Here is a 14,746-nt window from a genome sequence, read left to right on the forward strand (position 1 = left end):
TCGTAGCGAACACCTGTTTTGCAGGACAGTCGTCCGGCATTCTCGCAACATGTCCCGCCCAGCGTATCCGGCCAGCTTTCACCACCTTCTGGATACTGGGTTCGCCGTAGAGTCGCGCGAGCTCGTGGTTCATCCTTCGCCTCCACACTCCGTTCTCCTGCCAAAGATGGTTCTTAACACTCGTCGCTCGAATACTCCGAGTGTACGCAGGTCCTCCTCGAGCAATATCCATGTCTCGTGCCCGTAGAGAACAACCGGTCTAATGAGCGTCATATACAAGTTACACTTCGTGCGAGGGCTAAGTCTTCTCGACCGCAGTTGCTTGTGGAGTCCATAGTAGGCACGACTTCCGCTGATAATTCGCCTCCGGATCTCACGGCTGGTGTCATTGTCTGCGGTCACCAGTGAGGCGAGATAGACAAAGTCTTCGACTATCTCCAGCTCGTCGCCGTCGATCGTGACCTTGTTATTACTGGACAAGCGGGTTCGGTCGGTCTCAGATCCGCAGGCCAGCATGTACTTCGTCTTGGACGTATTAATCATCTACCCAATGCTTCCTGCTTCGCGTTTCAGGTTGCGGTAGATGTCTTCCACCGCTGCAGATGGTCTGCCGACTATATCAATGTCATCGGCAAAGCAGATAAGTTGACTGGATCTGTTGAAAATCGTGCCCCGCATTTCACCCACCGCTCGTCGAATAACACCTTCTAGCGCCACGTTGAACATCATGCAGGATAGACCATCACCTTGTCGAAGCCCCCTGCGAGATTCGAATGAACTCGACAATTCACCCGAGATCCGCACACAGCACTGCGTTCCATCCATCGTCGCCTTGATCAGTCTGATCAGCTTCCCGGAAAAGCCGTTCTCGTCCATGATTTTCCATAGCTCGTTACGGTCAATCGTGTCGTATGCACAGCAAAAATTATTTCCTTTAAAATTACGCAAATGTCCTGTAATAAAAAGGAGCAGGATTTACCGTTATTTTACAGATCGAAAAACAAATTACTTGACATTTAATTTTCAGTGTACAACTTTTTTCCGGCTTAATTTTCTGGCTGAAAGGCAGAACCCTTACTAGTCAAGTTTTTAGCTTCGACTATACAGTGTGCCGGTGGGACCGAGGTCCTCACAACAGTACTAAAGCTTAGTTCTTTTAGAAATGGGACACTTTCATTTGTCAATAGCTCGTTAACTAGTTATTGGATATTAAAAAAATTGACAGCATTTTTTTGCCTGTAAAAAGTACTATTCGACTTATTTTTTTCAAAATTTAAAATTTACGCGTTTTTTAGATATGTACGATGCAAGAGAAAAATAAAAAAAATAATTTTGCACAGTTTCCTTTAAAATTCGTCATTATCAAATTGATAGCTGACAAAACCGTTCATTATTCAAAGAATTACTGAGTTTTTGTGGTGAATAAGTATGCAAACACTGTCAATAATGTCCACAAAGTTCAAATCAAGCATTGGAGTGAAGCACATGATCGGCAACAACGGTTAAGGGTCATCAAGGAAGTCAAGTCTTATACCAGCATTTTTAATTTCCAATAAACGAAAAACTAAGGGTAGATCGCTGAAATGTCCAAAACAATTTTATCCGATAAGCTGAAAGTGTTGCCTAGTGATGACTCATTGAAATCCAACCTCAAACAACCATTTTTTGATAGTTCCAAAGCTCTTAAGCTGTTAAACTTGGTACCAAAAAAAAACGTTCAAAAATGTTTTAAAAAATAATCAAATTTGTTCATTTCGAAACAACTGTATCCACTAAAAAAAGCTTCCAGTTTCTTTTAAAAGAGAAGTATTGGAACGAAAAGTATCAGAAATTGAAGAAGGAGGGTGGAGCCACCTAAAATATAGATTTTACGAAGTATAAGTTGGAGAAACTGATCAATACCATGACTGAAAAAAGTGTGCGCCAGCCAATGGGAGATACCAAGAATAAAGTAGAAATTTCTTTAACAAAAAACGGTAAATTTTTTTTTTCAAATTTTTTCATGAAAGATCATAACATTACCTTCATTTTCTTCATAGAAAGTATTTCGTTCAAACGAATGGTTTTTGAGATACAGGCATTCGTAACTGTCCCATTTCTAAAAGAACTAAGCTTTAAATCCCGTGAACTCCGCCGCCGGTGGATTTAGTACTGTTTTGAGGACCTCGATCCCACCGGCACACTGTATAGTCAAAGCTAAAAACTTGACTAGTAAGGGTTCTGCCTTTTAGCCAATTTCCTGTGAAAGCCTCAATATCGTAGCTGGAGCCTGAAGTGGCTAGCAGATACGCGTTGACGCAGGAGTTGATACCGCCGAAATTTTTTGTAATAGAGATTTATTTGATCTCGTGACCCAGCAAATTGAAAATGTGCTAATTGTTGCAAATTGTTGCAATTTGTGAAGCAGTTGTGGAATTTTGATTATTACCACTCCAAATGCAAAAAAAATCTCTCTTGATTTGAATCCCTTGGTTTAATCAATCATCGCTAAGAGTAAAGGAGGCTTTGAAGACGCTTCTCTAAATAGTAATTTACTCTTGCAATGACTTCATGAATGAAATTTAGTAGCAAATCGAATGAGAAAAGTAAACAAACTGCTTGAAAATGTTCGCCCACTGTTAGCTTTTCCAGCTTAATGGCAATTTCATGCCATTTAAAGTGCAATATCGGTTAACTTTAACATCATCCTGCTCAAGGCTTTTCAATTTTGAAATAAGTATAATTTTGGTAACAAAGTACAAATAAACGGTCCGGCGCAAATATTTATCTGACTTCTAGCTTTGTCAATAATCATTAATGAAGTACCTAAATCTGTTCAGGATTTTTTGGATAGCAGCCTCACTAATGAATGGTTGATGAATGGATGTGTAAAGCAGTTTAAAAACTAAACCCTGCTTTAATAACAAACTTGAGATGATACGAAAAGACTAATAAGCCAGTTCGTTAACGCTTTATTCTATAGAAATATTGGCATATGGGGATTTTTTTTTATTATCTGACGGGTTTGCGCCGGGGGTCTTCAGATTTTCCCCAAAATTGAAAATTTGGTTCATTTTTGCGACTTAAAAACACATGTATTTTTTCAGATTTCTAACATTTTTATTTTTTGAGTTAGCTTCGGTTAGATTTTTTTGTAAATAAAAAATAACCATTTTTCAAAGCGTTATGTATCTGTTGTTTCTCAACGTAAATTATAAAATAGCACATCGAAATGCATTGAAAGTTTATCAGCTTTCCAAATAGAATAGTTGAAAAAAATTAAATAATGACCTTCAACATGAAAAGTTGTAAATAAACTTTAAACTGCGTCTAAAAGTACCGTCTGCACCACCGAATATTTTGCAAAAAATACCATTGTGTAGCTCGATTCATGATGCAACTTTCATCTCAAGACACCAAAGTGGGCCATTAACACCTTGAAGAGTTATGAACGAAATAATGACAATAAATCTCTTTTTTTGCATCGAAAACAAACAATAGTCGAACAACTGCACTCACATATAGAGATAGCAAGCACTTCTAACAACATGGAAACAAAGGAACTTATCAAAGCTGGTAAAAAACACTATTTTTTCGTCCTTTTCAGACTTCCCCTACTCGCATAACAGTCCCATATGAATTTTCGTCATTTTAGGTCAACATAAGGCTTCAACATAAAAGACTAAAAAAAGAGGTTTTGTTCTAGAAATTTCAAAAAAAATATCAATTCGTGGCTGTCCCATATGTGAAATACCTCGGATTTGGTTACTTTTCAATGTTTCTTTCGGCGAAATAGCCTTTGGTTTATTGCTTTGAATAATTTAAACATTTTTTTAACTCACTTGATGTCGAATGATGCACACTAGTTTTTGAAAGCAGGTCTGACTTTCTTAGGAATGACTTCCTGAGCGAAAAACTATCGGATGCAATCAAAAATCGTAAAAAGATTCAACTTACAATGTGGGATTCATGATATTTTTTTGCAAAAGTATGTTTCTTTTTTGACAATTGCATTTAGAAGTTCAAAAATGATCAAATTTAAGTCTTAGAAAGTAGCTTGGTGAGAAAAATATATTTTGTATGCGACTGTTATGCTAGTAGATTCGAAAAAGGTTTCAAATATGGTCGATTAACAGTCCCATAATGAATAAAAATGGTGCTCTCGACCTTACCAATAACCCAATTTCGAAAATTTCAGGCCTAAGGATATATTATGACAACCTAGAAACGACTTTCGTTTATGCTGAAAGTGGTGGTCACAATTTAAAAATATATTCCAAAACACAGAAAGCTGATTGTCTCGCTTGCTTATTTTTGTATATGGGACTGTTATGAAAGTAGGGGCGGTAGATTGTTGCAGCTTAACTGACTTCATGTTATATCCAAAAATCTAATAACGTACCGTAAAACAGGGTAACATTGATCACCGGGGTAAATTTGACCAACAATAAACTTTTCCACATTATCATCAATAACTCAGTCGGTAGTTTGAATTTTTGAAATCTGTTTTCTACGTTTGAAAGCCTATGAATTGAGTATCAAATGGGCATAATTTGGTATGTATTTGAAATTTTTTTTCTGTTAGCAAAAAATCTAATTTCAAAATCTTAAAATATCTATTTTTCCAAGGCTCGCAAACAAACAGCTCTCCTGATGATACCAAAAAGCATTTAGAAGCTAACGGGTTGTTTAATGTGAAAGAACAACTTTTCTTCTTTGTATATGAACAGTTAGAGTGCTATTTTTATGATCATTTAATGATAAATTTTTGGATATTTAAAAAATTAGGACATTTTCCAAGAGTAAGCCCGTATTTTACAAATGGATAGGAACCCTATCAAATCGTTAACTTTGAAGAAAAAATTAAAATGGAAATAATGGGAGGGCCTAGGGGAATGTGTGAAGGTAAAATTTCATTTGTATTTTGAAGCTCAAACTATTTAGCAATTATAATTATTTTTGCCCCTAAATGTAGGCAACATTATAGTTTTTTTTCGATTATGAATATTTTTAAAATAAAACGTTGAAAATCAAGGTTAAATTGATAAACTAGCATTTTTAAATATTATTTAGGTGTTTTGTATCCTTTATGTTCAAGAAAACTCGTTAAAACTGTCAGAATAGAGACTGATCAATGTAACCCCAAAGCATCATATTCTGAACAGAGACGAAAACGATTTTTAAATCAAATTAAATGAGGTCTAATAAATTTCTGCATCCATTGTCTACATTCATAGAAGTCCAGTACTGGTTTTTAAAATATGGAACATGCCAAATTCCCCTCAACAGAAAAAATAATCGAGAAATATTGAAAAAAGTGATCAATATTACCCCGGATTACGGTATTCGTTTATACCCAGTTTTGCACCAGGTCACAACAAGTTATACACATTTTACTGTCATTTTTAGAAGTTTATGCGCTAAGGTTTGCATCCGTAATTCCCCAGATTTGATTTAAAATGGACGGTGGAACACTGAAGATTCGTGTGTGAGCGATCGAGGTAGCAAAACACTGACGACGAATTATGTTCGTTCTAGTATGGTAAACCTCAAAACTGGGCGAATGTAGAAAACGAATACGGTAAAAGTATCATATTTTCATCATTTTACAGCCTGGGCTGGCCATACTGAGCTCTTTGATTATTTCTACAATATTTGTGCCACTTTCTCATACTTTTTTGATCAAAGGGAAAGGATTTTGGTGTCCAGTGCTTTGCTCCCGATATAAAAACTATGTAAAGCACGTCTATATTTCATTTTTTTATCACATTTTTGTGATCCCCAACACAGGGACTGAACCTTCTACTATTGGCATTGATTATGCTTCACAATGATCTTTGATCGTAATTATTTAATTTTTTTCAACTATTCTATTTGGAAAGCTGATAAAATTACAATGCATTTTGATGTGCTATTTTATAATTTACGTTGAGAAACAACAGATACATAACGCTTTGAAAAATGGTTATTTTTTATTTACAAAAAAATCTAACCGAAGCTAACTCAAAAAATAAAAATGTTAGAAATCTGAAAAAATACATGTGTTTTTAAGTCGCAAAAATGAACCAAATTTTCAATTTTGGGGAAAATCTGAAGACCCCCGGCGCAAATTGTCAAATAATAAAAAAAAATCCCCATATGTGCCAATAATTTTTCGTTGCCACGTTTTGCAATTATTATTATAGAAAATTCGTTAAATTGATCTATAATAATAACTGATTCGTAAAATCTACCCCAGTTCTCGTTTATTATAGAAATGTTTCGAAAAGATTTATAAAGCTGATTTTTATTATAGCAAAGAAACTGGAATATCGAGCAAAAGAAGTTATAAAACGTTTTCAGATTTTTCAAACGTAGTATTAAAAAAAATCACATATACTTCCTAAAGTTTATAAAGTACTTAGGGCACAATATTTTAAACCAGGGGATGAAGACTGAAATTCACAGGTTCGTTTTTGTATTGTTTTTTTTTACTGCTCGGCAAAAGGTCAGCCTTTTCCGAAAAGATTTGTAATCGTTTGAATTTAAACTTTCGATGATAAATTTCGTATAGCGAGTCATGTTACTCCGTTGATTAGGCTAAATTGAGGCCTCCTGTTAATTGCAGCAGATTCAAAAGTAAACATCGAAAACGGGTACACCAGCTCAACTATTCAATCTCAGTAAATATGCCAGCTCTGCAGTATAATATATATATTTTGAATTATATAAAAATGTTGTTCGATCCATGGGAACTACCAAAAATGTAATTCTGTTATGTTTACTATTTTTAGAACAACCATTAAACGAACAGTTATTATTTATCAGATTCAAAAACTTCAACGACATTTGAGCAAATTACCCGCAAGAATGTATTAAATGAAAAACAGGTGCTTTTCAGCATTAAAAAAGTTTTTATTAAAAATCACTCTATACGAAAGAAAAATTTGAACCTTCGCACTGGTTGGTAGATTGATGAGGGAAATTTGACATTTGAAGCATTTTTTTTAAATTTTTTTTTATCAGTCTTCCTGCCTGAGATTTTAATGAGTGCAATGTATTGTATTATATAAGCTTGAGTGACATTTTCAAGTGGCTTTGGTATGAAGTAGATATATTTTAAGGGCCATTCACTAATAACGTATAATAGGCTATGATCATTTAGTATCCGGGCAGTTACAAACGTGTGTATTTTAAAAACTATTCATTTAGCTTAGCTAGCTTAGCTTGATTAACTACTCACATCCACCTTAAACCGTAAAACCCGAAGCGCATGGTTGTAGAAAATGTATGCATTGCTTGTTCCAAAAACATATTATGATAACAATCACTTCGAGGTCCACGATCGCTGGCGTGGCTCAGTAGAACAAGTTCCACATAGCCAATGGTTGCTACTCCGTGATTGACCGAGGCCATCAATTTTGATCAGAGGTCAAATGAATGGTGCTTGGGATTAGCAGCTCATTCACACTGCATAAAACTGATGCTCTCTCTTTTAACGTCAATAACGGCGCCGGCCACGTCCTAGTAGTCAATAGATAGATTGAAAAAAAAAGAGAAAAGGATGAAAGATCTATTTTGTGCTTTAGGACCGAGGTTACCTCTGCATCCTAGCAAAACAATTTTGGTTGGGAGAGGGTTTGAAGGAATTGATTGGAGACACTTTTGACTAGTGTTACGGTGAACCTTAGTAATTATTTTCCTAACTCCTATTAGTTCCTATTGAAAGCTTTCAGTTCATTAACAGGCTTGAGTATGTTAAGTTTAATGGTGACAAAAATTAACTATGAAGGGACTCTAAAAATTGTTGTTTCTTATTGCTTCTTATTTCGAGTGAAAATTTTAATGCATCGTGCCACAACTCCACAAAGTTTGTTTTCAATTTTTGAAAAAAAAAAACTTTCCTAGAAATTGTACACTAACGTCTATCGATTTGGCTATGACTAATAAAACTAATGCACTCTGTTATTATAAAATGCCAAATATTAATCGATCCTCACCGTTAAAAAATGAAACCATTTGTAGAATTCCACTTAAAATCAATACTTGTCCAGAAAGTTTTGAGCAAATGCATTGAATTGCTTGAAAAAATTTACCTTTACCCAGAATCTAAACTGACATTTTAAATTATCATACAAAGTTGATCAATAACATAGGAACTACCGATTTTTCACAAAATTCAATCAAAAGAATGGGCTTTATATAGAACTGAACATTGTTGTACACAATTTTATGAGATGAATGTATATCAAGATTCTAAAGACAATGTGAAAACCTATTTTTATATCATTTGTAATTAGAAATTCTTGTCCCATTTCTGTGTGGGTAAAAAAAAACAGTTTGATTGTATGTAGTCGGTACACCAATGAAAATAATGGAAGTGTTCACTTATCTTTGTTCCGTATTTCGATGTCTTTTCAATCCTGTAAGCCATCATCAGGAAGGACAAGTTTGGTCCAATTGTTCAGCTGCTACAATTTTCGAGCAATTCCGGAAAACAGTGATCAGGTTCTGAGAATACTCCGGCTAAATTTGGCGTTCCATCCGAATACAGTTTGCAGAGTTTTCTAAATTTTCACTTCCTTGAATTTTGTTGTCAAAAAAAAAACACACCCGTCACTCTATTTTAAAAACTATTCATTTGATCGAAAAACTTCCTATGGAGAAAATGAAGGTGTTAATATGAAATTTAATATAAAAATATAAAAAAAAATATCTATGATTTCAAGAAATACTCTTACTTTTTCATAAAATCTCTTTTTTAACTTTGCACACTTTTTTCAGTCATGTATTGATCTATCATTTTTACCACAGAAGCAAAACCTTTGCAAAATCATGATATTTTAGACAAACTCATCTGGAAAAAGCAATAGGAATCTTGTTGGAACCTTTTCATGAGTAGGTATCACGAATAATTTGATCTCTTAAATCCGGTTTTAACATGAATTTCTTTGTCCATCAGAACACATCTTTACCATTGCGTAAAAATCGGTTGCGTGGATTGCGATCTAAGAAAGTTATCACAATTAGTTATTTACTTGGTTTCTACTAGCCAGGCAACACTTTTTGCCTGCCGGAAATGGATTTATTGCATTATTTAAGGGGTTCCTAGAGTGGCTCCTTATACTTTTTAACCATTTGGTCCAAAAAAGAATCAGAAAAAATAAACAGTTTATGAGTTTTCAAGTCGACAATGAAGAATTTTCGAGGCGCAAAATGCGCAAAAGGCGCAAATTTGTGCAAAATTATTTCTACCATGTCTTTTTGCATCGTGAATATCTCAAACACATGTTAACTTAAAAATCTGACAAAAATAGACAAGAAAGTCCTTTTCATAACCAACACAACGCTGCTAAAGTTTTGCATATCCGTTCTCTAGTAATGTAGCTATCACCGAAATGAAGTGCCCGGATACTAAATGATCATAGCTTTAGCACGGCTTTCGAATTATCAGACACCCCTTTCTGCCTTCCTGCTTGTAACATCTAACTTTTTTAAATTTACAATTTACAACTTTTACGAACATCAAGTGAATATTACAAACCTTGTTTATGGTTTACATAAACAAATGAAAAAAAAATAACACAGGTTGAAATAACTTTATTTACCTCTAAGAAGTTTATGTAAAAAGTTGTTATATTTCTGAATTTTTCAATAATCCACGTAAGGAGATCTACAGTCCAATGATAACAACATTAAAATGAACTATCAACTAGTTCATGATTTACCCAGATCAAAGTATGCACAGAAGACAACAATGGAAATGCAGGAAACATCTGTCTCAGAATCTGTAAACGACAATCAACAAATGAAATGTAGACATTAGCGCCAATACCGGGCCAGGTAAATCAGTCGGAATGATTCCCAGTAAAACACGCAACGTTTTGTTGATTTTCTATTCAACATCATCAACATCATGCATCAACAGAACAAACCTTACGCTATGGGAAAGCACGGCGATGATATTTTTACCTATGAGTACGCCTACACAAAAAATATAAACATTCCAGCGAAAAACAACCGGTTGTAGATCGATTAAGTGGCATTGAATGAAGGCCTATTAATTTCAAGAATGATATAAAATCGAAAAAATGTCAATTCGGGCTCGCTACTGAGGTTGGGAACAAAGCTTCCACTACATAGATTTGTAAATACAGCTTCAGTAGAGTCGTTAACTTTACAATGTTTACATTGGTGGGAATGAATTTGGTAACGTGCTTTTTTTAACGTGCTTAACTTATAATGGATTAGTTGGAGATAAAGTATGGTCCATGGAGATTTTTTTCATTTAAAATTTTCAGTTCTAGAACAGTCATTGAGGTAATGATATTGTAGTAGAAAATTACTGGAAGGCACTTAAAAAATGTTTTATTAAACTTGTTCGAAAATTAGCTGGCCTCCGGCGGGATTTTATTCTCTAAGCATCCCAAATTGCTGTAGGATGAAACCGGGAAATCTGGTTAGCTTACTCTACTTACGCCCAAGGCGTTTCATTTTACGTTACTAATTTTAAATGATTGGATCCCATTTACTCAAAAACGTTTGCCCAGAATGCCTCCCCAGAACCTAGATTATTTCCTTTTTATTTCATGTGAGTTGTAATTTAATTGTTTCAAAAAGTTCTGTTTCAATGAAACACTTGTCTGATAATTGAAAGTTTTAACAAAACATGTTATAATGTATGTTTTTAACTTTTTTTAAACTCTATTTTTGTGTAAACACATAATTATTTTTTTAAATTCTTTCTTGGCAAAAAAATGTCTGGGGAATGGTTTGTGTGAGGACGGAAGTTTTCGGGGAAATGGCGTAAAACTATTTTTAACTCCTTCAACTTAAAGAATTCAAGACTTAAAATTCAAAAATTCATCTTCACTTTAATTTAACTTAAATTCTCTGTGATATAAATTCTTCACATCGACAAGGTGGTTTGTTGAAATATGAATGATTGATGATTGTTCTACGGATAAATCAAGCATAAGAGCACCTTGAGCACCTATCTTAGGTCTAATTTATTCAAGAATTGAACCAACGAAACTAGATCCAATCCAGTGAAAAACTGGCAACCCCACTCGTGTTCTATTAACTGTCAAATGGTTTAGAACTGTGTCAAATCGGAACCTAACCGGTTGCTTGAGTCGAAATTTGGGTCTAAACCGGCTGTTTGGACTACGGATACAGGTGTTCTAAGTTTTTTTTTTTTTGAATGAAGCAATTGGCGTTGAGGACCAAATATATGAAAAAAAAAATCAAAATAAGAATAGTTCAAGATTTGTTTTTCTACAAACATCTATATTATTTCTTAAAATACTTGCCAACAAAAAGTTTTCGGTTGAAAATCTGCCAGCTACCAGCTGAAGAGTTCGTTTTGTTGTCCTCTACGTATTTTTTCAAAATAACACCCCGCTAGCTGTACCAATATTTTGCGCACAAGTTGACCACCGTATTTTGTATATTTTTACGGCGGGCAACTTTTTTTACCTTGCAGAAATGAATCCAGGCCTGTTTATAAGCCAGCTAGATGAACTAGTTAAAAAAAATTGTCACTTCCCCAATCAAAACTTTTTAAATGCGCTTGATGAAATCTCTTATAATCCCTTCATTCGTTAAATCATCTTGACTTCATGAATAGTGAGAACTAGAATGTACAAGTTCACTTTTAGATTCCCTAGGACTCTTTAATCGATTGATCATATGAACTTCAGTCGAATTGTTGATTTCCAGCTGTTTTTGAGTCTCCCCCTATACTTTATTATAGAATGACCCTGATCTTGACTTTCCTGAATTTTTCGCGATTCTGCCCTAAAAAATAATTCGATGGCCTTCTGTTTGGACGATATCTCAAAAATTACTTGTCAGAACGTCAAAAAAAAAATTTGTACATGTATACAAAAAAACAAATTTCATTATTTTCATTCATGCATGCAGAAATTATTAACAAAACAAAGTGTTGCATTTTTTTTTCGAATACACTTCTTATACTAATTTCGCACCTTTTTTTATATTTTTGTTCCTCAATTCCAATTGCTTCATCCAAAATTGTGAATTTATGCTTGATTCATGCGTTGAACAATTTTATACAAATTGATGATGAATTTTTTTACGGTTTTCAATCATTCATATTTTTACACGCAAAACACATAGTGATACTGTTCTTGTTTCGCTCACTGTAGCCATCGACAGTCAACAGAATGAGCAAATTATTCAAAGCTTTGAATTTTAAATTATAAAACCAGCGCTTCAAAAAATATAAGCGTTTAACACATTTGTATTTTAAAAATCTCCTTTTAGAAATCCATTTGGATTTTTAAATTCATCTTTAAATAAGAAACAAAAAGTTGCAACTTTAATGCTCAATTTAAATCGGCTATGTTAGCTAAACAAACATGCATATTCTTTTCTTTTTAAATGTTTACGACAGATGACGATACGATTCATCAATATTATTTCTTTTCAGTATCCCTAGACTTTAACATTCAACCCTTCCTTTGAAAATGAGGAAAATAAAATTTGATTCAAATGAAATATCATTAAATAACAATTATGACACTATAAACTGTGAATTTGAGCTGTCTCACTGAAACTGATTATTGAATTCTGATGTTAAATAAGGGTAAATTTGAGCTTTTATGTTTGTATGGGAAAATTGAATATTTTGTACTGAAAAATAGACATCATTTCTGTTTCTTCTGTGGAGCCGGGCGTGCTAATGGTTATCGTGCTAATTTATAAATTATCTACAGGAAATTTTACGCTGAAAAACTTTGTCCAAGACCGTAACTTCGTATCTTATAATGAAAAATAGTTACTAACTGTATGAAAGGGATATGTCTATTCGCACAGAAAAACAATAAATTCAATTGACATCACTGCTAGTGCCTCGCGAGGTCGCGATTAGTCCTTAGCAGGCTTGGTTCCACATTCCATGTCTTTTTTCAATACAAAATATTCAATTTTCCCATACAAACTTAAAAATTCAAATTTACTTATGTAAACGTTCTGCAAAAAATCATAGATGATTCTTTTTAGAACCCAGGGTTTGAGAAATACAAAAATGACGCCAAATCGACTCAGTCTAATGTACCAGCTTATCTTAAAATAAAAAAAAAAATGAGTTAAAACACGGTTAAGTCAATTCTATTCTCTAGGTTTTTTTTTTATCTTCAGTCTATTTCTAATTGGTTTACGCTGTATGAAATAAAAATCAGAAGCTTAACTAAATTTTTTTTCTATTCTGAACTAAAGAAAAATTCAGCTTGATTAACAAAATATAATTAAAACAATTATAACTGATCTTTTTTCGTCTTGATAAGAATTCAATACGTGAAACATTCAGTTTTGTACATATATGGATTTAAAACAAATAAGCAATTCTTTCTATCAGTACAAATTATGAAACAACAGGTGGAAATATTTATCTATACATTGAAAATCCATTTGTGTTTCGTTTAATGAAAATAATGAGAAATTGTCAAGTAACCACCATTGATTCCTAAGAATTTTACAAAGAGCAGTGAAGAAATTATATAGATAGGTGAAACAGTCAAATCAATACATTTGTCAAAAGTGTTTCCAGATCATATCTCTGAATCCAGTGTCCCAAACAAAAAATTTATTGCTAGAATGCTTTCATCCTTTCTCTTCTTTTCTCATCTATCTATAGACTACTAGGACGTGGTCGGCGCCGTTATCGATGTATAAAAAGAGAGTTTTATGTATTGAAATTGTTGCTAGTCACAAGCATATTTTTTTTGAGCTCTGCATAGAATCGACGGCCTCGGTCAATCGTGGAGAAGCAACCATTGGCCAACTAGAATTTTTTTTCTACTGAGCTACACCAGCGATCCTGGAATTCAAAATGCTATAACTTTCTGTTCTTGGAACTGTTCCACTTATCCCTCATTGCAATATTCAACTCTATTAGAAGTGTCCATTTTTATCAATCAAGTTTCTAATCAAACATTTTAATCTAAAAAAAGCATTTAGGATTTGACGATTTAAGGTTGATGTGAATAGTTAATCAAGCTAAGCTAAGCTTAGCTAGCTAAGATTCTCGATGACTTGTTTTATAAATTTTGAATCCGATCATTTTTTTAAATAGGTATCCCTTATTCTTTTGTTGTTTTTTTTTTTAATTTATTAATACTGAATTAATTGCATTTCAATCCTTATGTTATTTTTGTTTGTATTTCATTTTAGTGAAATGATCCTTCTGTCCATAATTAAAATTAAGGTTTCATTCGATAATTCAATTTTGATTATAATTCCCTTTTTCGAGTTTTTGAATAAAGCTTGCTTCATTTATTATTGTAACTTTTACTCACATTGTGGCGCTCTTGGTGGACGGATTTAGAAGATCTTGGCGCCCACGTGTTGGGAATTTTGTCAGCTACACGTAAAGTGATACGTAAAGTGATACGGTCAAAATTTGGTCAAGAGAAAACGCGTGTAAATCAGTGAAATCGTTTATTTAAAAAATCAAATTAAATTTCGTTTTCAAGTTTAATTAGTATAAAATTCAGGAAAAATATTCAGTTAGGCTTCCGCTTTTCCAAATCCGAATTGCCGGGCCTTACGCTTAACCCCTGCCATCAGATTTTGTACAGCCACCTTGTCCGCCTTCTTCGCCGCAGAAAGCCAGTTTGCCTTGAACTGCTGCTCGTCCTTAGCAGTTTTTTTGGTCTTCTGTAGGTTCCGCTTGACAATAGCCCAGTATTTCTCAATTTGGCGGAGCTCTGGCGTGTTGGGAGGGTTCTTGTCCTTGGGAACCACCTGCACGTTGTTGGCGGCG

This window comes from Uranotaenia lowii, chromosome 2 (assembly GCF_029784155.1).
Source record: "Uranotaenia lowii strain MFRU-FL chromosome 2, ASM2978415v1, whole genome shotgun sequence".
NCBI lineage: Eukaryota > Metazoa > Arthropoda > Insecta > Diptera > Culicidae > Uranotaenia > Uranotaenia lowii.